Genomic DNA, 23484 nt, shown 5'->3' with positions numbered 1-23484 from the left:
GTAGTGGTGCATTCTGGGCTCATTGCAACCTCTGCCTCCCAGGCTTAAGCGATTCTCCTGCCTCAGCCTCCCGAGGAGCTGGGATTACAGGTGTACACCACCACACCCAGCTAATTTTTCTATTTTTAGTACAGACGAGGTTTCACCATGTTGGCCACGCTGGTGTCGAACTCCTGGCCTCAGGTGATCCACCTTGGCCTCCCAAAGTGCTGGGATTACAGGTGTGAGCCACCGCGACTGGCCACATCCTCAGTTTTAAACCTATTCATTACTGAACGCAAAAGAGGTACTCACCAAATATTTGTTTAACCACAGAAAGAAAGGAAAGCAGGGAAAAAAACTCATGATTTAGGTTGTTATTTTAATGGCCAGCCCCTGGACCACGAATTGGATTGGCTGTGCCCTTTATGTGATTTGTTGAAAACACAGAATTTGCTTTAAATGAACAACTTCATTGTATTTTTCCATTGTAGAAAGAACACTGAAATGTTACTGTGAGCACCAAAGGGGTCTTATGGTCAGCCTCCAATTGTTAAATGAACCAACACTGATGTAAGTGAATAAATCACAATAATGATAATATCTATCGAGCACTGACCACGTTCTAAGTACTTTTAAATTTTACATATGTTAATCTTATTTAATCCACACACCATCCTCTGAGGTATATACTATTATGATCCCTCTTTACCCATTAGGAATTGTAGCCTAAAGTCAAACAGCAAATGAGGGGCGGAACTGGGAGTTGAACCCGGGCACTTTGGCTCTAGAACCCCTGCTTATTATAATCATTACACTCTACTGTCTGAGTCAGCACCTTGTGTGTTTGCAAAATTCAAGCTTCAGCCTCTTCTCAAATGCTCTCTGGCTTTCCTACAGCTGACCAGGGATGTGTTCTCCCAGCCTGAAAAAAGAAAAAATGATGGGCAGAGTGATGTTAACAGTTTTCAACCTCCTATGTGGCAAGTACCTCCTATGTAGCAGGTGCTACTGAGGGACAGAGACACAAATGGCAGAGAAAAAAAAAATACACATGATTGGATATTGAAATATACATACCAGGTACTTAAAACAGTGCCAGGCACATAATAAATATCTATTACATGAATAAATGAAAGCAATATGATATGATAAAATACCTAATAAAACAGGTACGAGACACTCCAGGGGTGCAGAGAAAGAGCCCTATCTCAGAAAGGGGGATGAGGGAAGGCTTCCTAGAAGTGATGCACGGGCTGAGACCTGATGACTGACCAGGCATCAGCCAGAGGAAAAGAGGTGGGAAGAGGGGGTTCCCATAGCTATGCATATTCTACAGTACTTAACTAGGGTGTGAAATGGGAGAGGGGAACTAGAAATCAAAATGAACTTCTTTCCTAATGATAATGCTGCAATTACATAGAGAAAGGTGCCCGGATGTTAAGATTGAAAAATGGCTGCCCTCTCCACCTCTTCAGGCTGGACTTAATCTCTCTTGATTGCCTTCCCTTCCTTTCTCACTTCCCCACTGCTGTAGTTTCTTTGCTCCTGCATTCCAAATAAACTTGCTCTCAAATGTTTATCTCAGGCTCTGCTTCTGAGGGATCCCAATCCAGGACATTTAGTTAGTCCATGGCAATAGCAAACTATGGAAAGACAGAGGGGAATGGAGAAGCCTGGCTACCTCTCAAGGGAGACAGGGCATTGTAGGCAAGCCTCTCCTATTTCACAAGCTTCCTGGAGCTGGCCACAGTTCCAATTTCTGCCAAGGCAAAGTAGTTCTAATGGGCAGCTCCCATTATTGATCATGACATACCCTGAGGAGTATGCTAGAATTGAGGCGAAGCAGCTGGACTGGACAGGAGGCTAAGAAAACAGCAGCATGTGCAGATCTATTTGGTGGTGGGTACTTAAGGTGTCTGCTTGTGGCTCCTGATACCTCAAAGCCCCGTAGCACCAAAGGGGGGACGCTCAGACAGGGCTGGCCTCCCAGCTCTTTTGACTCTGAGCTAGCCTCTTGATGCTGGGGCCACTGGCAAGCAATCACACCCAATCACCACTTCCTAACCCCTAGTAGTCTCCAAAACTGGGGTAGCTTCCCCACAGCAGACGCACAGAGATCTGCTGGAGAGCAGAAAGCAAAACATCAGAACTCGTATTTTTATCTATTTTCTTATTCTTGTTAACTTTTCTATTTCCATGTATATTTGATCATGTACACAATAAATGAGTTCAGCAGTATTAGCTGTAAATAAATAAATATGTTTGGTCCATTCTCACAAAACTTACTGTAAGAGGTCCATGATCAAAAAAGTTCAAAAAGGCTGGGGGCAGTGGCTCATACCTGTAATCCCAGCACTTTGGGAGGCTGAGCGAGGAGGATTGCTTGAGCTGATGAGCTGGAGACCAGCCTGGGCAACATAGCAAGACCTCGCTACTAAAAAAAAAAAAATTAGCTGGGTGTGGTGGGACATGCCTATTCTCACAGCTACTTGGGAGGCTGAGGCAGGAGGATCACTTGAGCCTGCAAGATTGAGGCTGCAGTAAGCCATGATAGAGCCACTATACTCCAGCCTAGGCAACAGAGGAAGACCTTGTGTCAAAAGAAAAAAAAAAAATCAAAGGACCCTAATTTAAAGATCCTGCTCCCTTGTGAAGAGCAGAAAGGAATACCAAGTAATTTTTCACTTAAATAGAGAAAGAACCAAGCATATTTTCAAGGGTGAATTCTGGGTACTGAAAAATCACATTAAGTAGGAGAAAAGAGAGGCCAGATCTGGCAAGTCATTAGGAAGTCATTAAAAGAAATTAAAAATGGGTTATGAGTCACTATCAGATGGAAGAAATTCATAAAGGTCAGTGCTTGCAAGATGTTTCTATTGGGGTCACCTGGTGAGCAGCCACAATGACAGGCTAAAACAGCCATCACGTTTTAAGGTGTGGAAATTCAGCTTTCGAAAGGCTCCATCTTAGATACAAAAGTTGAGCTTTCCTTGGTTGTGATTTAATAAATAGATTAATAGATATCAGAATTTTAATTCAGACCACTGCTTAATCTAACCCTAGCTTGGTCCTCGATGGCTTGAGTTTAAAGAAATTCCTTAAATTAACCCTGAATGTTCATAAATCAAATCAAAAAGCTTCACAGAAAGTTCTGGTCTGGGTAAGATGGAAAAAGGACATTTTACCCACTCTACTCTTTCTCTCCCATGGGACAAAGCTATAAAACCTGGACAGAATCCATGAAACAGCTATTTGAGGACAGTGGCAGACAGACTCTGAGCTGCCCCCAATGATCCTTTCCTCCTGGTCAATTCACACCACTGTGTTCATCCCTTCTCTTCAGCATAGGCTGGACCCAGAAACTTGCTTCTAATCAATTGAGCATGGCAATGGTATTGGGATGTCACTTCTATGACTAGGTTATAAAAGATTGTGATTTTCTGTCTTGCTAGCAGACCCTATTATCTTCACAGCTTTTGTGCTTTCAATGAAGTAAGCTGCCATGTGGGAGAAGCCCACGTGGCAAAGGACTGGGGGAAGTCTCTAGCCAAAAGCCAGCAAGGAACTAAGGCCCTCAGTCAAACAGACCATGAGGAACTGACTCTTGTCAACAACCATATGGGCTTGGAAGTGGATCCCTCCCCAATCAAACCTTCAGATGACAGCAGCCCAGTCAACACATTGTGTGCAGCAGCTCACGACAGATGCTGACGTAGACGGCCCAAGTAAGCCACGCCTGGGTTTCTGCCCCACAGAAACTGTAAGATCATAAACATGTGTTGTTTTAAGCCACTAGATTTTTTGGTAATCTGTCCCACAGCAATAAACAAGTAACATGAGGACTCTGAAAAGTAAATAACAGAAGGCAGATGAAGGAAACAGATCAGAGTTTGAAGTACCACTGAACTGACAGTGAGTTTACCTTTTGTTCCCTCCAGTTCCTCCAGGCCAGATTCAAGGAAGCAGACATTAAAATTAAAACCATGAGATACCACTATATGTCTATGAATATGGCTAAATTTGGGTGGGGGTGTTGAGACAGGGTCTCACTCTGTCACCAGGCTGGAGCACAGTGATACAATCACAGCTCACTGCAACTTCCACTTTCTGGGCTCAAGCTATCCTTCCACCTCAGCCTCCCAAGTAGCTGGGATCACAGGTACATGCCACCATGCTCGGCTAATTTTTGTATTTTTTGTAGGGACTGGGTTTTGCCACGTTGTTCAGACTGGTCTCTAGCTATCCGCCTGCCTCAGCCTCCCAAAGTATTTGTATTATAGGCGTGAGCCACTGTGCCCAGCTAAAAATTTTTTTTTAATACAATATCCAGCGCTGGCTAGAATGTGGAGCAACTCGAACGCTAACACTTTGCTGGCAGGAATGCAAAGTGGTACAGTCACTCTGAAAAAGAGTTTGGTACTTTCTTATAAAGTTGAACATATACTTACCATATGACAGCAATCCTACTCCTGGGTAGCTATTCTAGAGAAATAAAATTTTCTATTCATGCAAAAATGTGTATGCAGGTTCATACGGTCAAACATTGAAAACAGTTTAAATGTCCTTCAGTGAGTGTCCCACAAAGTGTGGGACATCCGTACAATGAAATGCTACTCAGCAATAAAAACAAATGAAGCTGATACACACAACCTGGATGGGTCTCAAAGGCATTACGCTGAATGGAAGAGGCCAGGCTGAAAGGGATACAGACAGTTACATGGCATTTTCAAAAAGACAAAACTATAGTGACAGGGAACTGATCAGTGGTTACCAGGGGTTTATGGGTGAGGGAGGGGAGTGACTACAAAGGGCTAGCAGGAGGGAGTTTTGGGGGGCATGTTCTATATCCTGATGATGATGGTGGTTATGCTAATCTATCCGTGTGTTAAAATTCACAGAACTGGCTGGGCGTGGTGGCTCACGCCTGCCATCTCAGCACTTTGGGAGGCCGAGGCAGGTGGATCACCTGAGGTCAGGAGTTCAAGAGCAGCCTGACCAAAATGGTGAAAACGTGTCTCTACTAAAAATACAAAAAATTAGCCAGGCGTGGTGGCAGGCGCCTGTAATCCCAGCTACTCGGGAGGCTGAGGCAGGAGAATCCCTTGAACCCGGGAGGCGGAGGTTGCAGTGAGCCAAGGTTGCGCCATTACACTCCAGCCTGGGCAACAAGAGAAAAACTCCGTCTCAAAAAAATAAAAATAAAAAATAAATCACAGAACTGTACTTTAGGTTAGTGCAAAAGTAACTGCGGTTTTTGCAGAGATACGCCCATGTACTTACTACTGGAGTCCAGAAAGAAATGAGCTTGACCTGGGAACACCAGGAAATGTTTCGTAGGGCATAAAAGATGGAGAAAGACATTCCAGGGAACATGGGAGTCCGTTATATTCGAGATTGGGGGATACAGGGAGTACACAGCAAAGGTTGGGAGCATTAACCTGGGGGAGGTAGGTTGGTGCCACCTGTGTTCTTATAAATCACAACAAAGAATCTGGACTTCAGCTTATCAGTCAGGGATTGTCCTTTCAAATGCTTAATGGGCTGGGGCAGGTAATACAAATGACTAAAGCAGCCTGGGCGGAAACCATGAGACACTGTAGCAAGTTTTTGTCTAAATGAGGTAGCTGCTACTTACTGGTAGCTCCATCTTCGGCTGCTATCCAGAAATCGCAGCCCAGTGTTGCCTGATGTAATTTTCCAAGAGAAGCTGAAGATAGTTTTATGTACAATCTCCTTATTTTTAAATGTTAGCATGAGTATTTTTCAGCAAATTTATGAAGCCACTGATTACAGGGTACACTGCTGTTTTATGTACCAATAAGAGAGAACACCACTGATCAAACTATGTCACTGTCCATTTCAAGACACATCCCAATATCAGAGCTGCTAAAATGTGAAAAAAAATATGCATCTTAGAATCAACAAAATACAGTCATTCTCATTTTCTCAAAACGCCGTACAGACTGTGTGGATTCCGCTTAAAGCTGCCAGATTGCAAACTCTGTTTAAGTCAAGGGGAGCCTGAGGGTAAGCTGATTAGATTCAAGCCGCAAGATCACTCTGGGGATCAGATGGTGATGAATGGGGAAAAGCAGGTAACAGGAAGACCAATGAGGAGCTCCTGCAATAATCCAGGAGATAGATGGTAAGGGCTGAATTAAAGTCATGGCAGCGGGGATGAAGGGGAAAGAGGAGCCAAATGTAAAAGGGTTTTATGTAATAAACCCCACAGGGCTCAGACTGGGCATGGAGAGTGAGGGAGACAGAGACATCGAGGAAGATTCCAAGGTTTTTAGTTTGGAAGAATAAATAGATTCATCATTCACTCGACAATATTTACTGGGTGTCTACCACGCGCCAGGCACCATGCTAGGTGCTGTGGTTACAAGGGGTGGACAAGATAGACATGGTCTCTGCCTTCTTGTAATTTACAGTCTAGGAGATGATGATATTCATTGCAATAGGGTATTAAAGGGTACAAGAGTCGGACATGAAGGGGGACAAGTGAGTTTATGGTGGAGAAAAATCGTGAGTTCGGTCAGTGGTGTGCTAAATTTCAGTATTTGTGAGACCTCACTGTTGAAATATCCCACAGGCAGTAGAAGCCTGGGTTTGGAGCTCAGGAAATAAATCAGGACCAGAGAGTCAGATTAAATAGGTCATCAGGTTGCTGACAATAGCTTAAGTGATTAGAGAAGATAAAACAGCCAGGGAGAGCTTGTAGAGTAAGGCTATAGAGGCAAAAGTAGAACACTGGGGAACAGAGACATTAAAGAGAATGAAAAGAGGAAGGAGCCAACAGGGAGGCTAACAAAGAAGCAATCTGGAAAGTAAGAGGCCAAGGAGTGAGGGCTATCTGTAAAGCAATGGAGACTTGATTACCGTATAGTCCATCTAAACCTGCACCTAGAATTACTGCCTAGAAGCAATTTACCTTTGCCATGTACAATTCAGATTGTCAGAGTTATGGATGTTTTGCATGAATTCCAAACAGGCTTATCAGAACTGCTTCTAATTTAGAAAGCCAGGATATTTTTAAATATTGCCACAATCTGTTTCTTTATCTTGTATGTGCTTAACGTTTTACATGTATCTCAGATTGACATCTAGCATGAGTCAATGTAGAGCAATGCTAATTCCTTATTTCTTCTTCTTTTCCTTCTACAGGAGCTACAATCTGCCATTCCAAGAACAAAAGTAAAACAAAGACTACACACTGATGCAACTCCCTCTCATGTTAAAGCACTGGGAATTGGGCAAAACTGATCTAGGCAGAGAATGGAGCCATCTTGCAAGACCATCATGAGGTTCTCTGCCCAGAGCTCTGTAACAGGTGAGCCTGAAATGTGGTAAGATACTCTGATCCTTTGGACTTGTCCAGAAAGGCCCTCAGACATCTTCATTTTATAGGAGAGGAAACCATGCACAGAGAAGTTAGGTGGCCTCCCCAAAGTCACAGTCCTGTGACTCAGTGACCAGTACATCAAGGCGACCCAATTCCACCCTATACATATATATTAAAGCATTTAACAAACTTCATACATAAAACATAAAGACCACAAGAGTTGGGCTAAACAACTAAACAGACAGAGGCCACAGGTTAACTTTCGATCATTGTCCCATGCCTACCCGGATCACACTCAATTCACCTGGTCCACTAAGTGCTCTTACCTTTCCCTTGAGGTTTGATCAGGTCCACACAGGTTCAAGGGGAACAGACTCCTAGATCTTCACTTTGCTGGTTGTTGACTCTTTCAGCCTGACCTGCGGGCTCAGGACACAATCTATCATCACACAGGTCTTATTGAAGAGGGTTTCCCAGTCTCATTTGTAATCTTCAAGAGGTAGATTCTAGAATGATTAATAGGTTGCCTTGGTGACCTCACAATGTAGGATGCAGATATGATAATACCTGCCAATGGAATGTGGACATGACCTGGATGACAGGACTATTTCTTGCTTACTGAAAGGCAGATTCCAGCTTTCTTTTTGTCACCATTGCCTCCCTATCAACTATTTTTGTGTTCATAAACATGGTAAACAAAGAAAAGTTTGTTTCTTGGAGGAATGTTGATAAAACAAGGCCTGGGCCAGGCGCGGTGGCTCATGCCTGTAATCCCAGCACTTTGGGAGGCCAAGGCGGGTAGATCACCTGAGGTCAGAAGTTCAAGACCAGCCTGGCCAACATGGTGAAACCCTGTCTCTACTAAAAATACAAAAAAATTAGCCGGGTGTGGTGTCGGGCACCTGTAATCCCAGCTACTCAGGAGGCTGAGGCAGGAGAATCACTTGAACCCGGGAGGTGGAGGTTGCAGTGAGCTGAGACAGTGCCACTGCACTCCAGCCTGGGTGACAGAGTAAGACTCTGTTCCATGCCCGCCCCCCGCCAAGAAAAAAAACAAACAAACAAAAAAACAAAAGAAGGCCTAGAAAATATCCAGGGCTTTCTTTTCAAAACCCTAACTATTACTGCCTCAGATGCCTAAGAGTTTACGGAGAAGCCTTTGGAAAAAATTTTCAGAGCATTTTCTTTTGTGCACTTATTCCTGGCTTGGTTTCATTCATATATTCATTAAATAAATATTTGTTGAGCATCTATTATGTGCCGGGTACTGTTCTATACCCTGGGGATATACCATTTAGCAAAACTGATAAGGTCTCTTCCCTCCTAAAGCTTATAGGCTAGTAGGAGAAGTAAACATGAATCAAATTCATAAATGTGAATCAAATCATAAATGTGAAATTGCAAAGGACAAGTATTCATTTTATGAGAGTGAGGTGGGGGGTCGAGCAAAGACTTCTCTGAGGAAGTCATCTTTGACCTGACAGTGGAAGGTTGAATGTGGATTAATTCGGTGAAGGTGTTGATGGGGGATGGAGTCAAGCATACAGTTGAGCTAAGGCTCGTGACCCGGAGTAGCTAACTGGAGACTAGGATTGGGAGACTTTCAAAGGAGAATCCAGGATTCAATATAGGTCTAATTTACTAAAGCCGAAGCTCTTATTTTCACCAATATTTAAAGGGTGCACAATCTGTCAGTCTTACAACTCATTTGCATAAAACTCTAAAACAGCACTTCTCAAACTTTAATGCACTTACAAGTCACCTAGGGATCTTGTCAAAACACAGATTCCTGGGCCCAATCCCTGCTGAATCCCAGTCTGATTTAGTAGGTCTGGGGTGGGGCTGTGAAGCTGCATTTCTAATAAGCTCCCAGGTGACAGTGAAGCATACTTTGAGGGGCACTGCTCTATTAACACAGTACTCTTTTTATTATTTTTTTTTATTTGTTTGAGACAGGGTCTCACTCTGTCGAGAGTGAGCTATGATCGCGCCCAAGCTGGAGTGCAGTGGCGTGATCATAGCTCACTGTAGCCTCCACCTCCTGGGCTCAAGTAATCCTCCTCATTCAGCCTCCCAAGTACCTGGGACTACAGGTGCCCGCCACCACACTCGACTAATTTTTTATTTTTTACAGAGATGGGGTTTCACCATCTTGCCCAGGCTGGTCTCAAATTCTTGGGCTCCCAAAGCACTGGAATTACAGGCGTGAGCCACCACACCTGGCCTCATTCATAGCTTTTGGAGTGTAAACCAAAAGAAAAATTTTAATCCCCGCCCAACCATTGGAATGGACTTCTTCCTAGGCCAGGGCACTTTAAAATTTAACCTGAAAGACTGGTTCAGGCCACAACGAGAAGCAGAGGTCCAACATGCCTCATTATACCTCTCCAGCATTAATATAAACACAGACCTTAGGACAGATAAGAAACATTTACAATCTGTCCTCTCTGAAGCCTGCTACCTGAAGGCTTCATCTATCTGCACAATAAGAACTTTGGTCTCCACAGCCCCTTAACCCAGACATCTCCTTTCTACTGATCCTAGGTCTTTGGATAAACTCAACCAATTGTCAACTAGAACATTTTTCAATCTACCTATAACCCGGAAGCCACACCCCTCCTCCCCCTTGCTTCGAGTTGTCCTGCCTTTCTGAACTGAACCAATGTATTTCTTAAATGTATTTGATTGAACTCTCATGTCTCCCTAAAATGTATTAATTCTACAATTAATTTTTATGGTTTACTCAGTAGTAAGACCAAAACAAAAGAATGTTGTGATATGTAAATAAAGCAATGCCAAAAGCTAAAGATTTCAAAGACTTGGAAAGAACGAGAGAAATAATAATCATAAGCAAACTGACGTGTCAGTAATGTAGTGAAACTTCTCTAATTTATCCCAGTGAAGTGGGCTGTCAATTCTTACTCAGTGACAAGTTCAATTTATGAAATAGTTTTAAAGAAAAGTAACAAATTAATCTGATGTAACTAATGACAAGCAATGTCTATGTTTAATAACTCTTTAACAGGTCAACAAGAGGTATTTGTAACTAACACTTTCATTTTCTGACGGAAGCTCTGGATTTTATATGATGTGAGAGAAAAACCACCTCCCTTTCCAGGCCTCCATTACTTACTTCTGTCACAGTTCCCACTGATGTGCCACATTCCTCCTGGTGGCCTATGTGAAAACAAGTAGGCGAGAGAGCCAAGATTTCTCTGGATTGGTTTTCGTGAGAAGGTTATGAAGTTAATATAGGGCCTAGAGTGAAATACTGTCATTTTAAAAAACTAGAAATGAACTCCTCTGTGCAGAGAAGAACAGGAAGATTAAGAAAGGGAAACAGGAGTAAGTTTTTATAATTTTGAGGAAATATCAGCTCTGCCACTTTCAACCTGGGGACCTTAGGCAACTTACATAACTCCTCTAAACCTCAGTTTCCTCATTTTAAAAATGAGAATAGGCCGGGCGCTGTAGCTCACACCTGTAATCCCAGCTCTTTGGGAGGCCAAGGCAGGTGGATCACTTGAGGTCTGAAGTTCGAGACCAGCCTGGACAACACGGTAAAGCCCTGTCTCTACTGAAAATACAAAACTTAGCCAGGCATGGTGGTGTGCGCCTATAGTCCCAGCTACTCTGGAGGCTGAGGCACGAGAATCACTTGAACCTGGGAGGTGGAGGTTGCTGTGAGCTGAGATCGTGCCACTGCACTCCAGCCTGGGCAACAGAGTGAGACTCTGTCTCAAAAAAAAAAAAAAAAAAGAATATTTAAAGAGAATAATTTAAGTGGCAATCTCTTTGTAAACTATAAAGTGCTAAACAAGTATTAGCTACCATTTCTAGGAGAGGCCTGCATTTCCCGAGTGGATATACATCCTAGAGAAGAAATGTGGTCTGGCCAGTGGGTCAGGATGTGTCTAGGAACATAATAGAATTAGATTCTAGAGTCAGCTTGCTTGGGTTCAAGTTCTTGCTCAACCACTTAACAGCTCTGTGTGAGCTTGGGCAAATTACATAACCTCTCTGTGCCTATTGCTTCAACTATAAAACGAGGCTACGGATAGCACCAATCACACCGGGTTGATGTAACGAATGAATGGGTTAATACACATTGTAGCAGCCACTGATCATTGCTGTCCATTCTCCCTCTCTTCGTTACTAATAAAACCCCAGTTTTGTTCTAGGTGGCAGTGTTCAGCCAACAAAACTTGATTTGCTAGGCTCCCTTGCAACTATGGGTAGTCATGTGACACAGTTCTAGCCCTTGAGATACAAGCAGAAATCTATGGGCTGAGGCTTCCAGAAAAGCTATTTTCCTGATAAAAAGGAAAAGACTCAGCTGGCACAAGCCTCTTCTCTTTTCTCCTTCCCCCTATTCTGCCTGGAACCAGGACACAATGCCTGGAGGAGAAGCAGCCATCTCGTGCACACTAGGAAGAAAGCCTCACACTGAGAATAACGAAACCATGATGCAGGATGGAGGGACGAGCTTGAGACCTGGATGACAATGTGACACTGTATATCTCCTGGCTTCGTATCATGTGGGACGAAAACCAAGCGCTCTGTGTTAAGCCCCTGCTGTTCCATTTACCTTATTTCAGGCAGCCAAACACATTCTCTAACCAATACAACTGTAAAGCAGCTTGGTGCCTGGCTCATAGTATTCAATAAATGTTAGCTATTATTATTATCAGTAGGCCAGCATTCTGTTCCCTAACCAGGTGGCTAGCAAATAGTCCCCTAACTTCCTTGTAATAGAATCACAATTTTCCTTTTCGAAATCACCCCCGCTTCCTGTTTTTAGCCATGTGATTTGCATGGGACTGACACAGCCCCCAACTCTAAGCGCGGGCCCTGGCTGACTTAAACCAATTACCCGAGCCCACTCCCCATGCAACAGCAACTTTTCAGGAACAAGCACATAATTCCGCCCTAAGACAGCATATCCTCTTCTCCTGGCAAAAAGGAGTGTTTGGGGTGGGCGTATAGCTAAAGAAAGGTATTATGAGTGAATCTCGGGGTACCTGGAGAGAGTGCTGGGACAGACTCACTCATCTCCCCCTAGTGTGGTGCTCTGGGCAAGGCTGTCACCATGAGAAGAGCCAGTTCAGGGGGTGAAAGTGATACATGAGGAAGGGCCGACCAAAAGGCAGGGAAATGGAGCCGGAGCCCTCCATCCTAAGTCTCTGGATCAAATCTTACCTTTGGAAGTTTCAAACCAGATTCGTTTGAAACTGGTTTTGCTCAATTTGGGTTGGATCTTCTGCCACAGGCAACTACAAGATTCTTTCTGATACTGTTAGAAGAAAAAAATAATAATTTTACTGTAAGGACTACATGCCTAAAGGGGAACTTTCCAAATCCTGGTGTAGTGTACCTATTCAGTAAAATCTATAATCCAGCACAATATAAGTTCACATCAAAATCACCTTTTTAAAAGAAAAAATGACAATAAGATTCACAATCAATTTTCAGTTGTGTGAATTCATTCAAATTTCTCTTCTGAAAGAAAAAAAAAGTCAGCCAGTTGAAAGTGTTTTGTTTCTGTTCTTTTTGTAAACATGTCCAGGAGAGGTCCATTAAGAATAAATGTGTATACAAGCTTTAAAAGAACGCTGAGCCCAGAGGCAGATGCTGGAAATGTATGACTAATATTGAAATAATATTCACAGACAGTTGTCATGGCAGCCTGCTCCGTCTGCACAAAATAGAACCCACTGCTTTTTTTTTTTTTTTTTGAGACAGAGTCTTGCTCTTTCGCCCAGGCTGGAGTGCAGTGGCGCGATCTCGGCTCACTGCAAGCTCCGCCTCCCGGGTTCACGCCATCCTCCTGCCTCAGCCCTCCAAGTAGCTGGGACTACAGGCATCAGCCACCGTGCCCGGCTAATTTTTTGTATTTTTAGTAGAAACGGGGTTTCACCGTGTTAGCCAGGATGGTCTCGATCTCCTGACCTCGTGATCCGCTCGCCTCGGCCTCCCAAAGTGCTGGGATTACAGGCGTGAGCCACCGCGCCTGGCAGAACCCACTGCATCTTAAACAGGATTTAGCAGAGGAAAACTGCTAGCATGCAGATAGCCTCTAAATGAATTCAACAATCTACTAATTGGTTTTGCTTTTATTACTGTAGATTGCCTTAGGACTCTACCCAAATTGTATCCAAAAGATCCCCAATTCTTGAAATCACTAGTAAAAATACACAATATGACTGGAGTTTAACACCTGCACCACACTTGAAATCTTTCCCTCAGACTGTACGGAAAGCTTAGAGGCAAGTCTTATTGCGTGCCCAGTTGAATCCATGTGGAAACAAATCAGGCAGTAAGTGTTGTGGAAGTCTAGGGAGTAACCCATTTCATTTCCATCACCGATTAGCACTGGCTGCTATCAGGTGTTGCCTTTTAAATGGGACTCTAGAGGAGTGGGCAGTAGGAGTCAAATTGTTCTGTGTTCAGTTTCCTAGTCACAGGGGAGTGACTTTAGAAACTAGGCACATCTCTGCCAGGCGTGGTGGCTCACGCCTGTAATCCCAGCACTTTGGGAGGCCAAGGCAGGCAGATCACCTGATGTCGGGAGTTCAAGATCATCAGCCTGGGCAGCATGGTGAAAATCCATCCCTACTAATAATACAAAAATTAGCAAGGCGTGGTGGTGGATACCTGGAATCCCAGCTACTTGGGAGGCTGAGGCAGGAGAATCGCTTGAACCCGGGAGGTGGAGGTTGCAGTGAGCCAAGATTGTGCCACTGCACTCCAGCCTGGGCGACAGAGTGAGACTCTGCCTCAAATTTAAAAAAAAAAAAGAGAGAGAGAGAGAAAAAGATACTAGACACATCTCAAGATAGGTTAAGTAAGAGAGGGGGAGACAAAACATTCTAAGCTCATCTGTTTCTCTCTCGAGTGGCCATCTCTAGGAAATGTAATCTCACTGAAAGTGATTGTGGGTAATTGTGAAGGTTATAGATAGCTGGTCTGGAGAGGTATACCATGTGAGGCCTTCTTTCCTATTAGACAGGTTTTTGCTTATCACCCTGCCTATCCCTCATCAGCCTTCTCTTTTGTCAAGTTTATTCTTTAAGAGAAAGGAGACCAGGCCCAAATTCAGATTTAGTAACATCCTACATTAGGAAAACCACATCAAGCCACTATCTTCCATTAACATACTGGAACAAATGAGTCCTTTGGGTTAACTCATGTTCTTCAAACTTCTTGAGATGAGGCCATGTCATATACTTTTTTAAAAAAAGCTCCCGCACTACCCAACACTGTGTTCCCAGACATATTGCAGGCATGTGATAATGAACAACTTCCATCAAGGGACTGGAACACAGGGCAAGCCCTTGGTAGCTGGGGGACAAATTAAAGACATTGTTAAAATGGTACACGAGACAGCTACGGGTGAGCAATGTGCAAAGGTTCAATCAGTAGGATCTGTATTTTTCCTCATGTAACTGAAACTTCTACTAAACAGTAGCATTAAAAATGAGGGATTTTATTATTCATTTCACAAGGAATCTGGAGTAGGGAATCTGGGGCTGGGACCCAGGCGCCTTCCTTCTTTAGGCCAAGCCATGCAGCTTTCTTCTTCCCAACTGTCAACTCACGGGTGCAAAATAGTGATCACGACAGAAAGTGATGCCCTCCTTCTAGCACCACATTCACATTCCAGGCAGAAAGAGATGAACTATGGGCAAAAAGGGGGATACCAAATGGGTCTACCTCCTTTCAAGGAAATGAAGCTGTTTTAGCCAGACACATCGCCAAAGCAAACAAAATCAGGCACTATAGTGCAGAGGCTAAGCACAGCCCATGGAGCCAGATGGTCTGGGCTTAGAACCTTGCTTCTTTATGTCACTGTGTGACTTGGTCAAGTTACCAACTTACTCTGTGCCTCGATTTTCTCACCTGCAAACTATGATAATAGCACAGGGTTCTCATGAGGATTCAATGAGTTAATACGAGTGAAGCACTTAGAACAGTCCCTAATACACAGCAAGCACTGTACAACTGTGTGTTTTTACTTGTCTTATTGAGGAAAAGAGGAACGGATATTCCTCTTTTCCTCAATATCTGCTAGTAGATAAGCAACTAGCAGTATCTGACACAGACATGTTGCCCACTGTATAATTGTACCTGGCCTGGTTACTGTGCCACACGTGAGCAAGCGCCCTGCTGTACATGAGAACTACTGGCTCCCCAGGAGACAGGGAAACCACAACCCAGGCGATATGGTTTGGCTGTGCTGCAATCCAAATCTCATCTTGAATTGTAGCTCCCACAATTCCCACGTGTCATGGGAGGGACCCGGAGGGGAGGCAACTGAATCATGGGGGCGGGTCTTTCCCGTGCTGTTCTCATGAGAGTGAATAAGTCTCATGAGATCTGATGGTTTTGGCTTCCCCTTTTGCTTGGCTCTCATTTCTCTCTTGCCTGCCACCATGTAAGACGTCCCTTTGCTCCTCCTTCATCCTCTGCTATGATTGTGAGGCCTCCTCAGCCATTGGAACTGTGAGTCCACTAAACCTCTTTCCTTTATAAATTACCCAGTCTGGGGTTTGTTTTTATTAGCAGCGTGAGAACAGACTAATACACCTACCCTACCAGAAGCGGCCATTCCCATGACTGTCAGCCTCATCCCCACTTACTGGGGACTGAGAACAACCAAAACTTTCAGGCATCCGAGCCAGAGCACCACCGTTAGCCACTGTGCCAACGCTCGTCCATTTTAGACACAGACCTTTTGGACTCTTTCCATAGCAAGTGTCAGTAAGCCCATTCCAGCTGGCTTAAGCAAAGCTGGGAATGGTTTCCTCAAATAACTGAAGAGTCAATGGTATATGCATGACTGGGGCCGGGGCGTAAGTGACCACACGCAGCTGCTCTATTGCTCAGCTGGGATCCCTTGGTGTCGGCTCCATCCTCAGGTCTCCAGCAGGTCGTGGATGTCTTTCATGCTTCATGGTCATTCACTAACTTCTGAACCTCCTCCCTATGTCTTGGTAATTCCACCCGTTTGACTCCTAACTCCCCAAAGTAGAAACAAGAAATTTGCTTTTCCAGCCTCTTTGATAGCAAGAGCACAGGCAGGTAAACTAAGCTCTGCCAGCGACTTCAATACAGAAGAGGGCAACCTGAAGACGTGGAGGGCTCTCAAAGGCCATCTTCTGCCAAGGTTAGTGGCAGAGGTGTCCAGTTTCCAGAGACAGCAGCGGTCAAGATTCTGGGCTCCAACACTGGTTTGAGTTACTAAATCTGTACTCAGAGGAGACAGCAGTGCGCACCTGCGCCGGTGCAGTCCCTCGGTGAGATGTGGACGTCATTCCTGGCTTTGGAGTCACCGAGGCCTTCTTGGAGATCCTGTGAGCCACCTGGTGTCCTTTAATAAACTCCTTTTCCTCTTAAACTTGTGGGAGTGTTGAAGCCGCTTAGGTGGTGTTATGCTTTCGTAACAACCCCAAACGTTAGTGGCTTACAATGACAAAGGTTTGTTTTGCACTCCAGTTCCGGGACAGTGCAGATGGGCTGCGGTTCTGTAACAGGGAGCCTTCCCTCTGAAACTCAGGCCAACCTGTCTCTGGGGCATTGCTGTTCTTCTTGCAGCAAAGGGGAAGGACAGAAGCAGCCACCACACTGGCTCTTACACTTTTGCTTGGAAGTGATACTCATCACTTCTGCTCACATTCAACTGGGCAGAGCAAAGCCACCTGGGCAAGCCTATCGGGGGGCCATGGTGTCAAAATCCTACATGGGGAAGACGAGTGAATATTTCGAACAAGTGGATTCTGTTGTATGCAACCAAGAGCCCTGTCTAATATAATGCAATAGTAAGATGGCGGCAGAACTGCTAGCCTCTAGATCATCTCACGTTCAAGTCCAGGGTGAATTAGGAAACGTCTCTGCTCAAGAAGTCAAGCAAAAATCCAGGATTAGCTCTTACTGGAACTCATTGCCCTGGCTTGAGTCACCCTCAACACTGACACATTGTTTTCAAGACATATTCACTGAGCACTTACTATATGCTGGAAACTATTTAGACTCTGCGTAATACAGCAGAGAATGAAGCCAAATCCATGCCCTCACGGAACTTTCATTCCAGTCGAGGATGGTGGGGACAGACAATCAACAAAATAAATTAGTAAATATGTAGAAATTAAGTGCTGCAGGCCGGGCGCAGTGACTCACACCCGTAATCCCAGCACTTTGGGAGGCCGAGGTGGGTGGATTACGAGGTCAAGAGATCAAGACCATCCTGGCCAACATGGTGAAATCCCGTCTCTATTACCATTTGACCCAGCCATCCCATTACTGGGTATATACCCAAAGGATTATAAATCATGCTGCTATAAAGACACATGCACATGTATGTTTACTGCAGCACTATTCACAATAGCAAAGACTTGGAACCAACCCAAATGTCCAACAGTGATAGACTGGATTAAGAAAATGTGGCACATATACACCATGGAATACTATGCAGCCATAAAAAATGATGAGTTCATGTCCTTTGTAGGGACATGGATGAAACTGGAAACCATCATTCTCAGCAAACTATCATAAGGACAAAAAACCAAACACCGCATGTTCTCACTCATAGGTGGGATTTGAACAATGAGAACACATGGACACAGGAAAGGGAACATCACACAACGGGGACTGTTGTGGGGTGGGGGGAGGGGGGAGGGATAGCTTTAGGAGATATACCTAATGCTAAATGACGAGTTAATGGGTGCAGCACACCAACATAGCACATATGTACGTATGTAACAAACCCGCACATTGTGCACATGTACCCTAAAACTTAAAGTATAATAATAATAAAATTTAAAATATATATATATATATATAAAAATTAGCTGGGCGTGGTGGCAGGTGCCTGTAGTCCCAGCTACTCGGGAGGCTGAGGCAGGAGAATTGCTTGAACCCAGGAGGCGAAGGTTGCAGTGAGCCGAGACCATGCCATTGCACTCCAGCCTGGGCGACAGAGCGAGATGCCGTCTCAAAAAAAAAAAAAAAAAAAGAGAAGAAAGAAAGAAATTTAGTGCTGCTGCAGAGAAAAATAAGCAGGAAAGGGGGGCAGTGAGTCTCTAGCATGAATGAAAAAGAATAATAGCAATTTTCAGTAGGCAGTCAGGAAAGGCCTCACTGAGAAGATATTCGGGTATGACCCGAACAAGGTGAGAGAACAAGCAACAGTGTGATCTAAGGAAAAACTATTCAAGGCTGAGAGCAGCAGCAGCAGCAGCAAAGGCCCCGAGGCAGGAGAGGCCTAGTGTAACTGAAGGGCAGCAAGCAGGCTGGTGTGGCTGGAGTGGAGTCAAAGCAAAGGCAAAGTTATAGGATTTTTTTTTTTTTTTTTTTTTTTTTGAGACAGGGTCTTGCTCTGTGACCCAGGCTGGGGTGTAATGGCACAGTCACGGCTCACTGCAACCTTTGCCTCCCAGGCTCAAGCGATCCCCCCATCTTAGCCTCCCAAGTAGCTGGGATTACAGGTGCATGCCACCATACCTGGCTAATTTTTGTATTTTTAGTAGAGACAGGATTTCATCATGCTGGCCAGACTGGTCTCAAACTCCTGGCCTCAAGTGTCTGCCCACCTTGGCCTCCAAAGTGCTGGGATTATAAGCGTGAGCAACCGTGCTTGGCCAGTAAGAGGATTCATAACCAGAGAGGCACAAGCCTTGTAGGCCACTGTAAGGCTTCAGCTTTTCTAGTTGAGGTAGGGAGCCATTGAAGGGTTTTGCACAGAATGATGAGAGCTAATTTGAATCTTGAAAGGACCACTGTGGCTACTGTGTGGAAAATAGTCTGTAGTGGGGAAAAGGCAGAAGCTGGAAGGCCAAGATCTGAGGCTACTGGCTACGATCCAGGCAAAATGTGATGGTGGCTTTGAGTAGAGTGTAGCTGGGGAGATGACAGAAAGCTAGCATAGATAGATCTTGCAGGTGGTGCAAATAAGCTTTGCTAGTAAGATTACACTGGTGGTGTAAGAAAAAGAAGAATCAAGTATGATTCTTAGTTTTAGGCCTAAATAGCTGGAAAGATGAAGTTGCCATTATCTGAGATAAAGAAAACAAGAGGCCGGGCACAGTGGCTCATGCCTGTAATCCCAACACTTTGAGAGACCGAGGTGGGTGAATCACTTGAGGCCAGGAGTTCAAGAACAGCCCGGCCAAAACAGCAAAACCCCATCTCTACTAAAAATACAGACAAAAATCAGCCGGATGTGGTGGCGCACGCCTGTGATCCCAACTACTCGGGAGGCTGAGGCACGAGAATTGTTTGAACCCAGGAGGCGGAGGTTGCAGTGAGAGCAAAACTGTCTCCAAAAAAGAAAAACAGATCAAGAGAGGAGCGGATTTAGGGGCAGAGATCAGGAGCGTGGACACAGACATGTGAGATGCCTAACAGACATCTAAATGGAGATGTTGAACATGTAGGTCTGGAGTTTGGGAGAAAAGTCTAGACTAGAGATACACACTGGAATCTTCTAGGTTCTCAATGGTATTGAAAGCCATTAGATTGAATGAGGTCGCTGGGGTGGTGAAAACGAATACAGAAGTCCAAGCACCAAGACCTCTGAGGTACGGCTGTGTTTAAAGGTCAAAGAGATGAGGCTCCGGCAAAAGTGACCAAAAGGGAGTATGCAGTGAGAGGAAATAAACATCGCGAGACGGCCGCATCCTAAAAGCCGAGGGGAGGGTACCTCAAAACGGAGTAATGGGTTGTTTTCAATGCTGCTAGTAGATCAAATCTGATGATAAGGAAGAGCTATTCTGTGTAGCAATGTGGAAGTCACTAGATCAGAGGAATTTTGGTGGAGTGCTAGAACAAGTCCCAACGGGGGACAGAACTGGAGAGAGCACCAGACCAATCTAAGAATTGTATTACAAAGGAGAGCAGAGAAATGGAAGTGGCACAGGTGGAAGTGGAATTAAGAGTTTTTTTCCTGTTTTTTTGGTTTTGTTTTCGTTTTTGAGACAGGGTCTCACTCTGTTGCCCAGGCTGGAGTGCAGTGGTGCAATCATGGCTCACAACAGCCTCGACCTCCTGAGCTCGAGGGATTCTTCCCGCCTCACTCCCCCAGAGTAGCTGGCACCACAGGATGTTTGGCAGCGCCCCAGCCTCTCCCTACTGGGTGCCTATAGTACCCCTCTCCCAATCATAACCAACAAAAGTGTCTCCAGATATTGCCAAAGAACTCACAAGATTTTGTCCCCCAGGGGACATTTTGGGTCATCACAACTGGGTGGTGGGGGAGGATGTGTGGTACAGGCATCTAGTGAATAGAGGCCAGGGATGCTGCAAAACATCCTACAATACACAGGACAGCCCCCTACGACAGAGTTAGCCAGTCCCAACCCATCCTGATCCAGAGGAAGAGCATAAGAGCAGACGGTGGCTGGCAGGGGACTTGCAGAAGTTCTCTTCTGATTGCTTCCATTTTTTCACTGCAATAGGAAGCTAGGTCATCAGCTGTAACCGAGATTGGGGTTGGGGGTACAGGAGGTTTACGGAGATAAGACATGAAACTATCCTTAGAAGTGGACACGTATTCTGGACTGCACAAAGGGCTCACTTGAGCTAAGCAGTCATGAATTTAGTATGAAACCAGTCAGCTTGGATGTGTTCTTCTCGGGCCATGTTCAGGGGCAGGGTAGGGAGACAGTCAGATGTAAGAGATTGTGGTTTTACCAACAAGCACAAGGAAGAAATGAAAGGGCAAACAAGCAAGTGATAAAAATGACCATAGAATTTGAGCTGGGTGGGGCCGGGCGCAGTGGTTTACGCCTGTAATCCCAACACTTCAGGAGGCCGAGGCGGGCGGATCACTTGAGGCCTGGAGTTTGAGATCAACCTGGCTAACACGGTGAAACCTCATTTCTATTAAAAATACAAAAAGTAGGCCAGGTATGGTGGGGGGGCGCCTGTAATCCCAGCTACTTGGGTGGCTGAGGCAGGAGAATCGCTTGAACGGGAGGCAGAGGTTGCAGTGAGCTGAGATCGTGCCACTGCACTCCGGCCTGGGCGACAGAGCAAGACTCCGTCTTAAAAAAAAAAAAAGATTGTGATGACACCTTGTGAGGGGCGGCGGGGAGAACAGAACAGTTTCCCTCCTGGAATGGAGAAAAGGAACAAGAGTTTTTCACCAAAGGCAGATACCTGTGTTGCATGCAACAGAGGGACACCAGCTTCTTTTCTGCACAGAGGTTAAGTGTGGGAACTTGGCAAACATACCTTTATAGCCAGGGGCAGACAGAAAAATCGGGATGTTGGGGGGCTGGAGAGCAAAGCATTTCCTAGAGACACCATCCAAAACACAACCAGCGGGTGTAACTTTAGGGCCAGTTCCTGGCAGTCTTGTTTTCGACCGCTAGGGGTTTGGAAACAGGTGGGATACACTTACTACTATCAGGCTTCCCAGGAGTCCTGAGGCTCACTGACTAGTAGGAAACGTGGAGCTCTCACGAATGTATCCTCCGGCTGGTGGCTGGCCACTCTGGTCATCTCGTGGCCCACAATCCAGGCATCAAGCGCTCGAGAGGCCTCTGAAAACGTGTCACCAAAAAAGCAGACTAGAAGGGGGCCCCATGATGAATATGAAGGGAGCTAACTGAGGACATCGGCAAACGGGTACTAGAAAAACCCACGCCACTAGCTGGCCTGCTTCTATTTCTGGGCGGGGAGTGGGGGCTGTGGGTGGGGGGAATTACATGGCAGATAACTGCCTACGTTTTCCTACCTGGAAGATGGGTATAACATTGAGACCCACAGGTGAAAGTGAACGTGTTTAGTCCAACCCTTGTATTTACAAAGGAGGAGACTGAGACCGGAGGTGAACTGACTAGCTCGAGTACCCAGCTCATGAGTGGCCAAATCAAGACGAACATCCAGATCGTGACCCCCACCTTAGTGTTCCCTGCACCCACCTGGTTTCTTCCAGAGGCCTTCCCAGGAAGACAGGAGTTGGCTGAAAGGAGTTCCTGCCACAAAATCAGTATCACTTTATCAACCTACCGACCTCAGCAGAAGATCCAGCGAAAAGGACAGCTGCTGCCTGCAGACCAAATTCACCTGGGTGCTTAAAGATGCCCCCCCCCACCCCCCCCCCCCGCAAATGATTACAGGTGGGTTTTCAAGCTTGAGGATGGTGAGCAATCCTAGGGTGACGAAGATCCATCTGGAAGCCCTGAAGAAGGCAAATGACACTGACGATGAAAAATCGCCCTTTGTGATGGAGGGTCCCAGCCCCTTACCCAGACTACAGTCCTGCACGCAAGTCAGGGACCCCGCACCGGGTTGAATACTCTGCTGTTAGCGTGTGAAATTCTCAAAAACTTAACAACAAGCGGCCTGGCATCTTCATTTTGCACTGGGCCCCTCAATCACGTGGCCAGGGCCGCTGCCTCCCTGGAAGCCATAGACGGGTGGCCCCGTCTACACGTTTTCGTCCCCCGACCCCTGCAGCCCTAGACCAAGGGGACCTAACGGAAGCCCTGGCATTTGCACCCCCTAGGCCTGTCCTCGGGAGGGGAAGAAGGCTGCGGGAAGGGGCAGGGGAGCGGGAAGAGGTCCACCCCCTCGGGCAAAGGGCCCGCTAACCAGCGGCCTTTTCCAACCCTGGTTCCAAGGGTTGCCCCTGTCCTCCTTGCTCCGGAGGCGACGGCCTGACTTCCGACGGGCAAGTGGGCCGAGTGGCCGAGGCTCAGTTTGCCGGTTGGGAAAATGGGAAGGCGCGGGGCCCTCGCGGGCGGAGGAAGCTGCCGGGGGCTCAAAGCCCGAGCAGGGTGCACTTCCGGCCGCCGGGCCGGCCCGCCGGCGCCTCGATTGAGGGAAAGTTTGGGGACAGATGATAGCGGGGAGGTGCTCTCGGCCGAGGTTCCGGCCTCGCCCTGGTCCCAGGGGCCGCGACTCTGGCGGGCAGGGAAGACAAGCCGCCCAAATGCCGGAGCCCGAGACTCGGAGCCGCCGCAAACTCCTCGCCTCGGGGGCGGGGTCACGGTGGAGAGGCGGGGCTCCGGCGGAGGGGGGGGGGGGGGCGGAACTTCTTTGAGTCTATGAATAAAGTCCCAACAACGTTCTTCATCACAGAGGTTCCATAGTGTAGTGGTTATCACGTCTGCTTTACACGCAGAAGGTCCTGGGTTCGAGCCCCAGTGGAACCA

At 46.0% G+C, this 23484-nt stretch overlaps 1 protein-coding gene, 1 long non-coding RNA gene and 1 other non-coding gene across 9 annotated transcripts in view; 2 read left to right on the top strand and 1 right to left on the bottom strand.

The window, feature by feature from the left end:
* The window catches only part of PPEF1 (protein phosphatase with EF-hand domain 1), a 150796-nt gene extending 127525 nt beyond the window's left edge, over positions 1-23271 (bottom strand). For 3 of the 7 annotated variants that reach the window (XM_054472358.2, XM_063660913.1, XM_054472365.2), the window contains exons 1-4: positions 21726-23270; positions 12527-12620; positions 7654-7833; positions 818-904 (exon numbers count right to left, since the gene is read on the bottom strand). The gene's annotated coding sequence lies outside the window, so the exon portion shown is untranslated. Of the gene's footprint in view, positions 1-817; positions 905-3634; positions 3711-7653; positions 7834-12526; positions 12621-21725 lie in introns of those variants that run through there. The other 4 variants (XM_063660912.1, XM_054472359.2, XM_054472363.2 and 1 more) reach the window with 4 other exon arrangements.
* On the top strand, positions 6066-10134 carry LOC129024980 (uncharacterized). The gene is made up of 3 exons (XR_008497149.1): positions 6066-6127; positions 7150-7315; positions 9872-10134. It is a non-coding gene; the product is annotated as an uncharacterized LOC129024980 (long non-coding RNA).
* Positions 23272-23411: 140 nt separating the features above from the next.
* On the top strand, positions 23412-23484 carry TRNAV-UAC (transfer RNA valine (anticodon UAC)). The gene has a single exon. It is a non-coding gene; the product is annotated as a tRNA-Val (tRNA).

The sequence above is a fragment of the Pongo pygmaeus genome, chromosome X (assembly GCF_028885625.2).
Source record: "Pongo pygmaeus isolate AG05252 chromosome X, NHGRI_mPonPyg2-v2.0_pri, whole genome shotgun sequence".
NCBI lineage: Eukaryota > Metazoa > Chordata > Mammalia > Primates > Hominidae > Pongo > Pongo pygmaeus.
Note: the sequence above shows the minus strand (reverse complement) of the source record. Positions and strands in the feature narration are given on the sequence as shown.